The sequence below is a fragment of the Hyla sarda genome, unplaced genomic scaffold (genome assembly GCF_029499605.1).
Source record: "Hyla sarda isolate aHylSar1 unplaced genomic scaffold, aHylSar1.hap1 scaffold_1099, whole genome shotgun sequence".
Lineage (NCBI taxonomy): Eukaryota > Metazoa > Chordata > Amphibia > Anura > Hylidae > Hyla > Hyla sarda.
In genome coordinates this window covers 20,403-36,854 of record NW_026607719.1, presented here as the reverse complement: position 1 = coordinate 36,854, position 16,452 = coordinate 20,403, and the positions used below count along the sequence as shown (strand labels likewise).

General features: G+C 46.4%; 7 non-coding genes and 1 pseudogene across 7 annotated transcripts; all 8 read right to left on the bottom strand.

Annotated features, from left to right (window-relative positions):
* Positions 1–415: 415 nt before the first annotated feature.
* LOC130300820 (U2 spliceosomal RNA) lies at positions 416–603 on the bottom strand. Its single transcript, XR_008851638.1, has one exon. It is a non-coding gene; the product is annotated as a U2 spliceosomal RNA (small nuclear RNA).
* Positions 604–1,295: 692 nt separating this feature from the next.
* On the bottom strand, positions 1,296–1,455 carry LOC130300824 (U2 spliceosomal RNA; annotated as a pseudogene).
* A 2,092-nt stretch (positions 1,456–3,547) lies between these two features.
* LOC130300781 (U2 spliceosomal RNA) lies at positions 3,548–3,738 on the bottom strand. The gene has a single exon (XR_008851601.1). It is a non-coding gene; the product is annotated as a U2 spliceosomal RNA (small nuclear RNA).
* A 2,088-nt stretch (positions 3,739–5,826) lies between these two features.
* On the bottom strand, positions 5,827–6,017 carry LOC130300780 (U2 spliceosomal RNA). Its single transcript, XR_008851600.1, has one exon. It is a non-coding gene; the product is annotated as a U2 spliceosomal RNA (small nuclear RNA).
* A 2,084-nt stretch (positions 6,018–8,101) lies between these two features.
* Positions 8,102–8,292, bottom strand: LOC130300779 (U2 spliceosomal RNA). The gene has a single exon (XR_008851599.1). It is a non-coding gene; the product is annotated as a U2 spliceosomal RNA (small nuclear RNA).
* Positions 8,293–10,382: 2,090 nt separating this feature from the next.
* LOC130300777 (U2 spliceosomal RNA) lies at positions 10,383–10,573 on the bottom strand. The gene has a single exon (XR_008851598.1). It is a non-coding gene; the product is annotated as a U2 spliceosomal RNA (small nuclear RNA).
* Positions 10,574–12,661: 2,088 nt separating this feature from the next.
* LOC130300776 (U2 spliceosomal RNA) lies at positions 12,662–12,852 on the bottom strand. The gene has a single exon (XR_008851597.1). It is a non-coding gene; the product is annotated as a U2 spliceosomal RNA (small nuclear RNA).
* A 2,089-nt stretch (positions 12,853–14,941) lies between these two features.
* LOC130300811 (U2 spliceosomal RNA) lies at positions 14,942–15,132 on the bottom strand. The gene has a single exon (XR_008851632.1). It is a non-coding gene; the product is annotated as a U2 spliceosomal RNA (small nuclear RNA).
* Between the last annotated feature and the right edge of the window lie 1,320 nt (positions 15,133–16,452).

Below are 16,452 nucleotides of genomic sequence, written 5' to 3'. Positions count from 1 at the left end.
CCATCAAGTTCAACCAGGGAATTAAGGGGTAGGGGTGTGGCGCGATATTGGGGAAGGGATGAGATTTTATATTTCTTCATAAGCATTAATCTTATTTTGTCAATTAGGAACATTCAGCACCCACCCGCTATCAAGGCAGCTGCCTATCATGTCATGCCCTACCTGCACAGGTGTGCTGGCTACTCAAATGATCCAATTAAGGAGGCCATTTAGTCAGCAGCAGCAGAAGTCCTGTGCCTGGACGCTCCAACAGCGGCCAGACACAAGCAGAAGCAGCAGAAGCAGCAGCAGCACCACCTTTTGTTTTTTGGCTGCAGCAGCAGCAGCAGCAGCAAGGCCCACAGGGCTGGCTAGCTGGCTAGCCAGCAAGCAGGTAGCAATGAAAGTAGGAATCTTTCTTTTTAACCCTGTAAGGGGGTGGTGCACTGTACCCGAAGATACTGCCATATCGGGTCAATGCATAGGGCGACGGAAGCAAGCTTCGAAATCGGCCCCCGTTCTCAAAAATCCATTTAATATATGGTCCCCAGATAGGGGACGTATCAGATATTAAACTGATAAGAACAGATTTTTTTTTTTTTTTTTTTTTTATCTAAAGCCGAGGAACGTGCTTTCGATTCACCCAAAGTGCAAGAAAAAGTGCAAACGTGTTACACTAAAAAAACGTGCACAAAGGATGCGGTCTATCGCAAGCCCTTCTCCGATAGGAGAGAGGCCCCCCAACAAACCTTACCCTTCGCCTCCGGACCAAAGGGTACCTGCGAGGTTCCAGGTTCGATGTCCCTTTTCGCCGAAGCTACTAGGGGACCACAAATGCTCCCGGCATCCCCCTTGGCGTTAGCCAAGGTATCTGCCCGCAGAGCCAATTACGGTAGGTACCCTGCGAAGCAGGAGTACCCGGGGTGTTTGCAGGGAGGTGCGGAACCTAATGGCCACACACACCTCCCCTAGACCGCCAGGAGGGACACCCGGAAGGGCTACCGCATCCTGACAAATCCTGTGAACACACAACACGCAAAAAGTGACACAGTGAGACAAAAAATAAATAAATAAGTGAATGTGTGCAGATATACTGCCCGGACATCCGGCCGGATCTATAAAAATTTCTCTGATCCTAGCCAGAAGGCCGGGAATCAAGAGGTGAGTGCCACAAGGTGAAGAGATTATGGTGCCCGTGCTTCAACTCAGTGAGCCTATTCTCCCAGTGAGTTTCGGCACCTCGGGGTCACCACTCCCCGAGGCACAAAAGTACCTCGGCTCTAGACCCTCTCAGCCTCATGGCGAGACCCGGAGGGAACAGGTCACATCGGGGCAGCCGTCGAGCTGATTCCTCAGAACCAGCCCCGGAAAGCCCCGGTACACCTGCATCCTCCATGCAGCACCCATCCCCACCAGCATGAAAACTGATAAGAACAGATACTACACTTGATCTTAGCCAAAAGGCCGAGAAGCGATAACCGTGAAAGGGGCGGGCCCAACAAGGTCCCCTTCATGGGCACTATCACTGCTTGCTGTCAGGGAGGCTGCCAGACAATTTTCCATGCACACTCTGGGCTGGGGGGCAGTCAACCACCAGTACACACAGCAGAACCTAAACCCATACCATTATTGCTAAGCAGCAAGACAGGGGCCCATTGCACTCCCACGGGGCCTTTTTAAATGCAATCCATAACCCGGATTTGCCAGGAACCCTTCTTACTCCTCCTACTTGCATGTGACACTGGGCTTAGGATCTGCATAGGAAACACACACACAAGCACACACCTACCTTTGTTGCCTGCAGATGCCTCCTTGGCTGTCCCCAAACGGTATCAAACCAACACCCACGGGAAGCTGTAAGCATAGAGGACATGCCTGCACCCCATTGGACTTACCTGTGTGGGTTAAATCCGGGTTATTTGACAACCTATGGCGGTGATGGTTCTGCTCAGGCAGAGCAGTGCTGATGCTCCTCATAAAGCTGTCGCTGCTGTGAAGGTTCTAGGTGACATCACAATCCCTATGGTTACATACACGACAAAGCTGGGTTGTTGTTGTTTACACTCTGCAAGGCCTGTGGAAGTGAGTGACATCATAGCACTGTAGTTCTGAGGGTTCTAGATGGATGCAACAATCTCCTGTTGCTTCTATGAAGGCCATAATAGACGACATCACCAAACAGCTCCATAGTCACATACACAGCAAAGGAGAGATGTTGTTTACACCTAGTGATGTCAGTGGTATTGAGTGACATCACAGCACAGTGCTAAGGCTCCTGGGCCTGGACACAGCAGCGGCTGCAATATCTCAACGGAGAATACGTTTATATATATGTGTGTGTGTGCGCGTATATATATATATATATATATATATATATATATATATATATATATTTCTCCGCCGAAATCACTTTTAAACCCATTTCCACCTTTTTTTCCCTTCTCTTCCTCTTACTTTTTTTTCACGTTTTTTTACGTTTTTCTCCTTTTCGCCTCTTTTCTGGGCGTATTATTCTTCTTTTTCTTCTTTTTTTTCGTCTAATGCATACCCCATCAGTGCAGCAATGCTTATTCAATACCGCCAGCAGATGGAGACACTGGGGGATAATTTTCTAAGGATTTATACTGATTTTTCCTGTCTGAATTTGTCGCACAGAAAGTTGCAGGCCAAATATGTGTGACATTTCTGCGACTTTAGCTTCTAGAGCATTTTTACAACATTATACATAGGTGCTGAATACATAAAAAGCGACTGTTCAGCGACAGACAAGTCGCATCGGCTGAAAGTAGGCCAGAATGTCAGTCCATGTTGGAGCAGGTTTAGATACAGTCTAAAGCATAGATCTCAAAGTCTGTGCACAGAATTTAGCAAGGGCCTCGCACCTTCTGATGCATCAGGTAGGTGCACTATAGCATAGCCTAACCCTCTGTACTTTGGTCTATATTGATGCGGGACATAGACAGCCAGCTGATGACCAATCCATTAGTGCAATGGATGGCTGGAAGCATTTGTCTTTGCCTTTGCAATACCACAGAAGCAATGCATGGTCAATGTACAGCAATGACACACCTGTGTGAACAGCCAGGAGACCCCCCCATGTTATGTTACATAGTTACATAGTTAGTACGGTCGAAAAAAGACATATGTCCATCAAGTTCAACCAGGGAATTAAGGGGTAGGGGTGTGGCGCGATATTGGGGAAGGGATGAGATTTTATATTTCTTCATAAGCATTAATCTTATTTTGTCAATTAGGAACATTCAGCACCCACCCGCTATCAAGGCAGCTGCCTATCATGTCATGCCCTACCTGCACAGGTGTGCTGGCTACTCAAATGATCCAATTAAGGAGGCCATTTAGTCAGCAGCAGCAGAAGTCCTGTGCCTGGACGCTCCAACAGCGGCCAGACACAAGCAGAAGCAGCAGAAGCAGCAGCAGCACCACCTTTTGTTTTTTGGCTGCAGCAGCAGCAGCAGCAGCAGCAGCAAGGCCCACAGGGCTGGCTAGCTGGCTAGCCAGCAAGCAGGTAGCAATGAAAGTAGGAATCTTTCTTTTTAACCCTGTAAGGGGGTGGTGCACTGTACCCGAAGATACTGCCATATCGGGTCAATGCATAGGGCGACGGAAGCAAGCTTCGAAATCGGCCCCCGTTCTCAAAAATCCATTTAATATATGGTCCCCAGATAGGGGACGTATCAGATATTAAACTGATAAGAACAGATACTACACTTGATCTTAGCCAAAAGGCCGAGAAGCGATAACCGTGAAAGGGGCGGGCCCAACAAGGTCCCCTTCATGGGCACTATCACTGCTTGCTGTCAGGGAGGCTGCCAGACAATTTTCCATGCACACTCTGGGCTGGGGGGCAGTCAACCACCAGTACACACAGCAGAACCTAAACCCATACCATTATTGCTAAGCAGCAAGACAGGGGCCCATTGCACTCCCACGGGGCCTTTTTAAATGCAATCCATAACCCGGATTTGCCAGGAACCCTTCTTACTCCTCCTACTTGCATGTGACACTGGGCTTAGGATCTGCATAGGAAACACACACACAAGCACACACCTACCTTTGTTGCCTGCAGATGCCTCCTTGGCTGTCCCCAAACGGTATCAAACCAACACCCACGGGAAGCTGTAAGCATAGAGGACATGCCTGCACCCCATTGGACTTACCTGTGTGGGTTAAATCCGGGTTATTTGACAACCTATGGCGGTGATGGTTCTGCTCAGGCAGAGCAGTGCTGATGCTCCTCATAAAGCTGTCGCTGCTGTGAAGGTTCTAGGTGACATCACAATCCCTATGGTTACATACACGACAAAGCTGGGTTGTTGTTGTTTACACTCTGCAAGGCCTGTGGAAGTGAGTGACATCATAGCACTGTAGTTCTGAGGGTTCTAGATGGATGCAACAATCTCCTGTTGCTTCTATGAAGGCCATAATAGACGACATCACCAAACAGCTCCATAGTCACATACACAGCAAAGGAGAGATGTTGTTTACACCTAGTGATGTCAGTGGTATTGAGTGACATCACAGCACAGTGCTAAGGCTCCTGGGCCTGGACACAGCAGCGGCTGCAATATCTCAACGGAGAATACGTTTATATATATGTGTGTGTGTGCGCGTATATATATATATATATATATATATATATATATATATATATATATATATATATTTCTCCGCCGAAATCACTTTTAAACCCATTTCCACCTTTTTTTCCCTTCTCTTCCTCTTACTTTTTTTTCACGTTTTTTTACGTTTTTCTCCTTTTCGCCTCTTTTCTGGGCGTATTATTCTTCTTTTTCTTCTTTTTTTTTGTCTAATGCATACCCCATCAGTGCAGCAATGCTTATTCAATACCGCCAGCAGATGGAGACACTGGGGGATAATTTTCTAAGGATTTATACTGATTTTTCCTGTCTGAATTTGTCGCACAGAAAGTTGCAGGCCAAATATGTGTGACATTTCTGCGACTTTAGCTTCTAGAGCATTTTTACAACATTATACATAGGTGCTGAATACATAAAAAGCGACTGTTCAGCGACAGACAAGTCGCATCGGCTGAAAGTAGGCCAGAATGTCAGTCCATGTTGGAGCAGGTTTAGATACAGTCTAAAGCATAGATCTCAAAGTCTGTGCACAGAATTTAGCAAGGGCCTCGCACCTTCTGATGCATCAGGTAGGTGCACTATAGCATAGCCTAACCCTCTGTACTTTGGTCTATATTGATGCGGGACATAGACAGCCAGCTGATGACCAATCCATTAGTGCAATGGATGGCTGGAAGCATTTGTCTTTGCCTTTGCAATACCACAGAAGCAATGCATGGTCAATGTACAGCAATGACACACCTGTGTGAACAGCCAGGAGACCCCCCCATGTTATGTTACATAGTTACATAGTTAGTACGGTCGAAAAAAGACATATGTCCATCAAGTTCAACCAGGGAATTAAGGGGTAGGGGTGTGGCGCGATATTGGGGAAGGGATGAGATTTTATATTTCTTCATAAGCATTAATCTTATTTTGTCAATTAGGAACATTCAGCACCCACCCGCTATCAAGGCAGCTGCCTATCATGTCATGCCCTACCTGCACAGGTGTGCTGGCTACTCAAATGATCCAATTAAGGAGGCCATTTAGTCAGCAGCAGCAGAAGTCCTGTGCCTGGATGCTCCAACAGCGGCCAGACACAAGCAGAAGCAGCAGAAGCAGCAGCAGCACCACCTTTTGTTTTTTGGCTGCAGCAGCAGCAGCAAGGCCCACAGGGCTGGCTAGCTGGCTAGCCAGCAAGCAGGTAGCAATGAAAGTAGGAATCTTTCTTTTTAACCCTGTAAGGGGGTGGTGCACTGTACCCGAAGATACTGCCATATCGGGTCAATGCATAGGGCGACGGAAGCAAGCTTCGAAATCGGCCCCCGTTCTCAAAAATCCATTTAATATATGGTCCCCAGATAGGGGACGTATCAGATATTAAACTGATAAGAACAGATACTACACTTGATCTTAGCCAAAAGGCCGAGAAGCGATAACCGTGAAAGGGGCGGGCCCAACAAGGTCCCCTTCATGGGCACTATCACTGCTTGCTGTCAGGGAGGCTGCCAGACAATTTTCCATGCACACTCTGGGCTGGGGGGCAGTCAACCACCAGTACACACAGCAGAACCTAAACCCATACCATTATTGCTAAGCAGCAAGACAGGGGCCCATTGCACTCCCACGGGGCCTTTTTAAATGCAATCCATAACCCGGATTTGCCAGGAACCCTTCTTACTCCTCCTACTTGCATGTGACACTGGGCTTAGGATCTGCATAGGAAACACACACACAAGCACACACCTACCTTTGTTGCCTGCAGATGCCTCCTTGGCTGTCCCCAAACGGTATCAAACCAACACCCACGGGAAGCTGTAAGCATAGAGGACATGCCTGCACCCCATTGGACTTACCTGTGTGGGTTAAATCCGGGTTATTTGACAACCTATGGCGGTGATGGTTCTGCTCAGGCAGAGCAGTGCTGATGCTCCTCATAAAGCTGTCGCTGCTGTGAAGGTTCTAGGTGACATCACAATCCCTATGGTTACATACACGACAAAGCTGGGTTGTTGTTGTTTACACTCTGCAAGGCCTGTGGAAGTGAGTGACATCATAGCACTGTAGTTCTGAGGGTTCTAGATGGATGCAACAATCTCCTGTTGCTTCTATGAAGGCCATAATAGACGACATCACCAAACAGCTCCATAGTCACATACACAGCAAAGGAGAGATGTTGTTTACACCTAGTGATGTCAGTGGTATTGAGTGACATCACAGCACAGTGCTAAGGCTCCTGGGCCTGGACACAGCAGCGGCTGCAATATCTCAACGGAGAATACGTTTATATATATGTGTGTGTGTGCGCGTATATATATATATATATATATATATATATATATATATATATATTTCTCCGCCGAAATCACTTTTAAACCCATTTCCACCTTTTTTTCCCTTCTCTTCCTCTTACTTTTTTTTCACGTTTTTTTACGTTTTTCTCCTTTTCGCCTCTTTTCTGGGCGTATTATTCTTCTTTTTCTTCTTTTTTTTCGTCTAATGCATACCCCATCAGTGCAGCAATGCTTATTCAATACCGCCAGCAGATGGAGACACTGGGGGATAATTTTCTAAGGATTTATACTGATTTTTCCTGTCTGAATTTGTCGCACAGAAAGTTGCAGGCCAAATATGTGTGACATTTCTGCGACTTTAGCTTCTAGAGCATTTTTACAACATTATACATAGGTGCTGAATACATAAAAAGCGACTGTTCAGCGACAGACAAGTCGCATCGGCTGAAAGTAGGCCAGAATGTCAGTCCATGTTGGAGCAGGTTTAGATACAGTCTAAAGCATAGATCTCAAAGTCTGTGCACAGAATTTAGCAAGGGCCTCGCACCTTCTGATGCATCAGGTAGGTGCACTATAGCATAGCCTAACCCTCTGTACTTTGGTCTATATTGATGCGGGACATAGACAGCCAGCTGATGACCAATCCATTAGTGCAATGGATGGCTGGAAGCATTTGTCTTTGCCTTTGCAATACCACAGAAGCAATGCATGGTCAATGTACAGCAATGACACACCTGTGTGAACAGCCAGGAGACCCCCCCATGTTATGTTACATAGTTACATAGTTAGTACGGTCGAAAAAAGACATATGTCCATCAAGTTCAACCAGGGAATTAAGGGGTAGGGGTGTGGCGCGATATTGGGGAAGGGATGAGATTTTATATTTCTTCATAAGCATTAATCTTATTTTGTCAATTAGGAACATTCAGCACCCACCCGCTATCAAGGCAGCTGCCTATCATGTCATGCCCTACCTGCACAGGTGTGCTGGCTACTCAAATGATCCAATTAAGGAGGCCATTTAGTCAGCAGCAGCAGAAGTCCTGTGCCTGGACGCTCCAACAGCGGCCAGACACAAGCAGAAGCAGCAGAAGCAGCAGCAGCACCACCTTTTGTTTTTTGGCTGCAGCAGCAGCAGCAGCAGCAAGGCCCACAGGGCTGGCTAGCTGGCTAGCCAGCAAGCAGGTAGCAATGAAAGTAGGAATCTTTCTTTTTAACCCTGTAAGGGGGTGGTGCACTGTACCCGAAGATACTGCCATATCGGGTCAATGCATAGGGCGACGGAAGCAAGCTTCGAAATCGGCCCCCGTTCTCAAAAATCCATTTAATATATGGTCCCCAGATAGGGGACGTATCAGATATTAAACTGATAAGAACAGATACTACACTTGATCTTAGCCAAAAGGCCGAGAAGCGATAACCGTGAAAGGGGCGGGCCCAACAAGGTCCCCTTCATGGGCACTATCACTGCTTGCTGTCAGGGAGGCTGCCAGACAATTTTCCATGCACACTCTGGGCTGGGGGGCAGTCAACCACCAGTACACACAGCAGAACCTAAACCCATACCATTATTGCTAAGCAGCAAGACAGGGGCCCATTGCACTCCCACGGGGCCTTTTTAAATGCAATCCATAACCCGGATTTGCCAGGAACCCTTCTTACTCCTCCTACTTGCATGTGACACTGGGCTTAGGATCTGCATAGGAAACACACACACAAGCACACACCTACCTTTGTTGCCTGCAGATGCCTCCTTGGCTGTCCCCAAACGGTATCAAACCAACACCCACGGGAAGCTGTAAGCATAGAGAACATGCCTGCACCCCATTGGACTTACCTGTGTGGGTTAAATCCGGGTTATTTGACAACCTATGGCGGTGATGGTTCTGCTCAGGCAGAGCAGTGCTGATGCTCCTCATAAAGCTGTCGCTGCTGTGAAGGTTCTAGGTGACATCACAATCCCTATGGTTACATACACGACAAAGCTGGGTTGTTGTTGTTTACACTCTGCAAGGCCTGTGGAAGTGAGTGACATCATAGCACTGTAGTTCTGAGGGTTCTAGATGGATGCAACAATCTCCTGTTGCTTCTATGAAGGCCATAATAGACGACATCACCAAACAGCTCCATAGTCACATACACAGCAAAGGAGAGATGTTGTTTACACCTAGTGATGTCAGTGGTATTGAGTGACATCACAGCACAGTGCTAAGGCTCCTGGGCCTGGACACAGCAGCGGCTGCAATATCTCAACGGAGAATACGTTTATATATATGTGTGTGTGTGCGCGTATATATATATATATATATATATATATATATATATATATATATTTCTCCGCCGAAATCACTTTTAAACCCATTTCCACCTTTTTTTCCCTTCTCTTCCTCTTACTTTTTTTTCACGTTTTTTTACGTTTTTCTCCTTTTCGCCTCTTTTCTGGGCGTATTATTCTTCTTTTTCTTCTTTTTTTTCGTCTAATGCATACCCCATCAGTGCAGCAATGCTTATTCAATACCGCCAGCAGATGGAGACACTGGGGGATAATTTTCTAAGGATTTATACTGATTTTTCCTGTCTGAATTTGTCGCACAGAAAGTTGCAGGCCAAATATGTGTGACATTTCTGCGACTTTAGCTTCTAGAGCATTTTTACAACATTATACATAGGTGCTGAATACATAAAAAGCGACTGTTCAGCGACAGACAAGTCGCATCGGCTGAAAGTAGGCCAGAATGTCAGTCCATGTTGGAGCAGGTTTAGATACAGTCTAAAGCATAGATCTCAAAGTCTGTGCACAGAATTTAGCAAGGGCCTCGCACCTTCTGATGCATCAGGTAGGTGCACTATAGCATAGCCTAACCCTCTGTACTTTGGTCTATATTGATGCGGGACATAGACAGCCAGCTGATGACCAATCCATTAGTGCAATGGATGGCTGGAAGCATTTGTCTTTGCCTTTGCAATACCACAGAAGCAATGCATGGTCAATGTACAGCAATGACACACCTGTGTGAACAGCCAGGAGACCCCCCCATGTTATGTTACATAGTTACATAGTTAGTACGGTCGAAAAAAGACATATGTCCATCAAGTTCAACCAGGGAATTAAGGGGTAGGGGTGTGGCGCGATATTGGGGAAGGGATGAGATTTTATATTTCTTCATAAGCATTAATCTTATTTTGTCAATTAGGAACATTCAGCACCCACCCGCTATCAAGGCAGCTGCCTATCATGTCATGCCCTACCTGCACAGGTGTGCTGGCTACTCAAATGATCCAATTAAGGAGGCCATTTAGTCAGCAGCAGCAGAAGTCCTGTGCCTGGACGCTCCAACAGCGGCCAGACACAAGCAGAAGCAGCAGAAGCAGCAGCAGCACCACCTTTTGTTTTTTGGCTGCAGCAGCAGCAGCAGCAGCAGCAGCAAGGCCCACAGGGCTGGCTAGCTGGCTAGCCAGCAAGCAGGTAGCAATGAAAGTAGGAATCTTTCTTTTTAACCCTGTAAGGGGGTGGTGCACTGTACCCGAAGATACTGCCATATCGGGTCAATGCATAGGGCGACGGAAGCAAGCTTCGAAATCGGCCCCCGTTCTCAAAAATCCATTTAATATATGGTCCCCAGATAGGGGACGTATCAGATATTAAACTGATAAGAACAGATACTACACTTGATCTTAGCCAAAAGGCCGAGAAGCGATAATCGTGAAAGGGGCGGGCCCAACAAGGTCCCCTTCATGGGCACTATCACTGCTTGCTGTCAGGGAGGCTGCCAGACAATTTTCCATGCACACTCTGGGCTGGGGGGCAGTCAACCACCAGTACACACAGCAGAACCTAAACCCATACCATTATTGCTAAGCAGCAAGACAGGGGCCCATTGCACTCCCACGGGGCCTTTTTAAATGCAATCCATAACCCGGATTTGCCAGGAACCCTTCTTACTCCTCCTACTTGCATGTGACACTGGGCTTAGGATCTGCATAGGAAACACACACACAAGCACACACCTACCTTTGTTGCCTGCAGATGCCTCCTTGGCTGTCCCCAAACGGTATCAAACCAACACCCACGGGAAGCTGTAAGCATAGAGGACATGCCTGCACCCCATTGGACTTACCTGTGTGGGTTAAATCCGGGTTATTTGACAACCTATGGCGGTGATGGTTCTGCTCAGGCAGAGCAGTGCTGATGCTCCTCATAAAGCTGTCGCTGCTGTGAAGGTTCTAGGTGACATCACAATCCCTATGGTTACATACACGACAACGCTGGGTTGTTGTTGTTTACACTCTGCAAGGCCTGTGGAAGTGAGTGACATCATAGCACTGTAGTTCTGAGGGTTCTAGATGGATGCAACAATCTCCTGTTGCTTCTATGAAGGCCATAATAGACGACATCACCAAACAGCTCCATAGTCACATACACAGCAAAGGAGAGATGTTGTTTACACCTAGTGATGTCAGTGGTATTGAGTGACATCACAGCACAGTGCTAAGGCTCCTGGGCCTGGACACAGCAGCGGCTGCAATATCTCAACGGAGAATACGTTTATATATATGTGTGTGTGTGCGCGTATATATATATATATATATATATATATATATATATATATATTTCTCCGCCGAAATCACTTTTAAACCCATTTCCACCTTTTTTTCCCTTCTCTTCCTCTTACTTTTTTTTCACGTTTTTTTACGTTTTTCTCCTTTTCGCCTCTTTTCTGGGCGTATTATTCTTCTTTTTCTTCTTTTTTTTCGTCTAATGCATACCCCATCAGTGCAGCAATGCTTATTCAATACCGCCAGCAGATGGAGACACTGGGGGATAATTTTCTAAGGATTTATACTGATTTTTCCTGTCTGAATTTGTCGCACAGAAAGTTGCAGGCCAAATATGTGTGACATTTCTGCGACTTTAGCTTCTAGAGCATTTTTACAACATTATACATAGGTGCTGAATACATAAAAAGCGACTGTTCAGCGACAGACAAGTCGCATCGGCTGAAAGTAGGCCAGAATGTCAGTCCATGTTGGAGCAGGTTTAGATACAGTCTAAAGCATAGATCTCAAAGTCTGTGCACAGAATTTAGCAAGGGCCTCGCACCTTCTGATGCATCAGGTAGGTGCACTATAGCATAGCCTAACCCTCTGTACTTTGGTCTATATTGATGCGGGACATAGACAGCCAGCTGATGACCAATCCATTAGTGCAATGGATGGCTGGAAGCATTTGTCTTTGCCTTTGCAATACCACAGAAGCAATGCATGGTCAATGTACAGCAATGACACACCTGTGTGAACAGCCAGGAGACCCCCCCATGTTATGTTACATAGTTACATAGTTAGTACGGTCGAAAAAAGACATATGTCCATCAAGTTCAACCAGGGAATTAAGGGGTAGGGGTGTGGCGCGATATTGGGGAAGGGATGAGATTTTATATTTCTTCATAAGCATTAATCTTATTTTGTCAATTAGGAACATTCAGCACCCACCCGCTATCAAGGCAGCTGCCTATCATGTCATGCCCTACCTGCACAGGTGTGCTGGCTACTCAAATGATCCAATTAAGGAGGCCATTTAGTCAGCAGCAGCAGAAGTCCTGTGCCTGGACGCTCCAACAGCGGCCAGACACAAGCAGAAGCAGCAGAAGCAGCAGCAGCACCACCTTTTGTTTTTTGGCTGCAGCAGCAGCAGCAGCAGCAGCAGCAAGGCCCACAGGGCTGGCTAGCTGGCTAGCCAGCAAGCAGGTAGCAATGAAAGTAGGAATCTTTCTTTTTAACCCTGTAAGGGGGTGGTGCACTGTACCCGAAGATACTGCCATATCGGGTCAATGCATAGGGCGACGGAAGCAAGCTTCGAAATCGGCCCCCGTTCTCAAAAATCCATTTAATATATGGTCCCCAGATAGGGGACGTATCAGATATTAAACTGATAAGAACAGATACTACACTTGATCTTAGCCAAAAGGCCGAGAAGCGATAACCGTGAAAGGGGCGGGCCCAACAAGGTCCCCTTCATGGGCACTATCACTGCTTGCTGTCAGGGAGGCTGCCAGACAATTTTCCATGCACACTCTGGGCTGGGGGGCAGTCAACCACCAGTACACACAGCAGAACCTAAACCCATACCATTATTGCTAAGCAGCAAGACAGGGGCCCATTGCACTCCCACGGGGCCTTTTTAAATGCAATCCATAACCCGGATTTGCCAGGAACCCTTCTTACTCCTCCTACTTGCATGTGACACTGGGCTTAGGATCTGCATAGGAAACACACACACAAGCACACACCTACCTTTGTTGCCTGCAGATGCCTCCTTGGCTGTCCCCAAACGGTATCAAACCAACACCCACGGGAAGCTGTAAGCATAGAGGACATGCCTGCACCCCATTGGACTTACCTGTGTGGGTTAAATCCGGGTTATTTGACAACCTATGGCGGTGATGGTTCTGCTCAGGCAGAGCAGTGCTGATGCTCCTCATAAAGCTGTCGCTGCTGTGAAGGTTCTAGGTGACATCACAATCCCTATGGTTACATACACGACAAAGCTGGGTTGTTGTTGTTTACACTCTGCAAGGCCTGTGGAAGTGAGTGACATCATAGCACTGTAGTTCTGAGGGTTCTAGATGGATGCAACAATCTCCTGTTGCTTCTATGAAGGCCATAATAGACGACATCACCAAACAGCTCCATAGTCACATACACAGCAAAGGAGAGATGTTGTTTACACCTAGTGATGTCAGTGGTATTGAGTGACATCACAGCACAGTGCTAAGGCTCCTGGGCCTGGACACAGCAGCGGCTGCAATATCTCAACGGAGAATACGTTTATATATATGTGTGTGTGTGCGCGTATATATATATATATATATATATATATATATATATATATATATATTTCTCCGCCGAAATCACTTTTAAACCCATTTCCACCTTTTTTTCCCTTCTCTTCCTCTTACTTTTTTTTCACGTTTTTTTACGTTTTTCTCCTTTTCGCCTCTTTTCTGGGCGTATTATTCTTCTTTTTCTTCTTTTTTTTCGTCTAATGCATACCCCATCAGTGCAGCAATGCTTATTCAATACCGCCAGCAGATGGAGACACTGGGGGATAATTTTCTAAGGATTTATACTGATTTTTCCTGTCTGAATTTGTCGCACAGAAAGTTGCAGGCCAAATATGTGTGACATTTCTGCGACTTTAGCTTCTAGAGCATTTTTACAACATTATACATAGGTGCTGAATACATAAAAAGCGACTGTTCAGCGACAGACAAGTCGCATCGGCTGAAAGTAGGCCAGAATGTCAGTCCATGTTGGAGCAGGTTTAGATACAGTCTAAAGCATAGATCTCAAAGTCTGTGCACAGAATTTAGCAAGGGCCTCGCACCTTCTGATGCATCAGGTAGGTGCACTATAGCATAGCCTAACCCTCTGTACTTTGGTCTATATTGATGCGGGACATAGACAGCCAGCTGATGACCAATCCATTAGTGCAATGGATGGCTGGAAGCATTTGTCTTTGCCTTTGCAATACCACAGAAGCAATGCATGGTCAATGTACAGCAATGACACACCTGTGTGAACAGCCAGGAGACCCCCCCATGTTATGTTACATAGTTACATAGTTAGTACGGTCGAAAAAAGACATATGTCCATCAAGTTCAACCAGGGAATTAAGGGGTAGGGGTGTGGCGCGATATTGGGGAAGGGATGAGATTTTATATTTCTTCATAAGCATTAATCTTATTTTGTCAATTAGGAACATTCAGCACCCACCCGCTATCAAGGCAGCTGCCTATCATGTCATGCCCTACCTGCACAGGTGTGCTGGCTACTCAAATGATCCAATTAAGGAGGCCATTTAGTCAGCAGCAGCAGAAGTCCTGTGCCTGGACGCTCCAACAGCGGCCAGACACAAGCAGAAGCAGCAGAAGCAGCAGCAGCACCACCTTTTGTTTTTTGGCTGCAGCAGCAGCAGCAGCAGCAGCAAGGCCCACAGGGCTGGCTAGCTGGCTAGCCAGCAAGCAGGTAGCAATGAAAGTAGGAATCTTTCTTTTTAACCCTGTAAGGGGGTGGTGCACTGTACCCGAAGATACTGCCATATCTGGTCAATGCATAGGGCGACGGAAGCAAGCTTCGAAATCGGCCCCCGTTCTCAAAAATCCATTTAATATATGGTCCCCAGATAGGGGACGTATCAGATATTAAACTGATAAGAACAGATACTACACTTGATCTTAGCCAAAAGGCCGAGAAGCGATAACCGTGAAAGGGGCGGGCCCAACAAGGTCCCCTTCATGGGCACTATCACTGCTTGCTGTCAGGGAGGCTGCCAGACAATTTTCCATGCACACTCTGGGCTGGGGGGCAGTCAACCACCAGTACACACAGCAGAACCTAAACCCATACCATTATTGCTAAGCAGCAAGACAGGGGCCCATTGCACTCCCACGGGGCCTTTTTAAATGCAATCCATAACCCGGATTTGCCAGGAACCCTTCTTACTCCTCCTACTTGCATGTGACACTGGGCTTAGGATCTGCATAGGAAACACACACACAAGCACACACCTACCTTTGTTGCCTGCAGATGCCTCCTTGGCTGTCCCCAAACGGTATCAAACCAACACCCACGGGAAGCTGTAAGCATAGAGGACATGCCTGCACCCCATTGGACTTACCTGTGTGGGTTAAATCCGGGTTATTTGACAACCTATGGCGGTGATGGTTCTGCTCAGGCAGAGCAGTGCTGATGCTCCTCATAAAGCTGTCGCTGCTGTGAAGGTTCTAGGTGACATCACAATCCCTATGGTTACATACACGACAAAGCTGGGTTGTTGTTGTTTACACTCTGCAAGGCCTGTGGAAGTGAGTGACATCATAGCACTGTAGTTCTGAGGGTTCTAGATGGATGCAACAATCTCCTGTTGCTTCTATGAAGGCCATAATAGACGACATCACCAAACAGCTCCATAGTCACATACACAGCAAAGGAGAGATGTTGTTTACACCTAGTGATGTCAGTGGTATTGAGTGACATCACAGCACAGTGCTAAGGCTCCTGGGCCTGGACACAGCAGCGGCTGCAATATCTCAACGGAGAATACGTTTATATATATGTGTGTGTGTGCGCGTATATATATATATATATATATATATATATATATATATATATATATTTCTCCGCCGAAATCACTTTTAAACCCATTTCCACCTTTTTTTCCCTTCTCTTCCTCTTACTTTTTTTTCACGTTTTTTTACGTTTTTCTCCTTTTCGCCTCTTTTCTGGGCGTATTATTCTTCTTTTTCTTCTTTTTTTTCGTCTAATGCATACCCCATCAGTGCAGCAATGCTTATTCAATACCGCCAGCAGATGGAGACACTGGGGGATAATTTTCTAAGGATTTATACTGATTTTTCCTGTCTGAATTTGTCGCACAGAAAGTTGCAGGCCAAATATGTGTGACATTTCTGCGACTTTAGCTTCTAGAGCATTTTTACAACATTATACATAGGTGCTGAATACATAAAAAGCGACTGTTCAGCGACAGACAAGTCGCATCGGCTGAAAGTAGGCCAGAA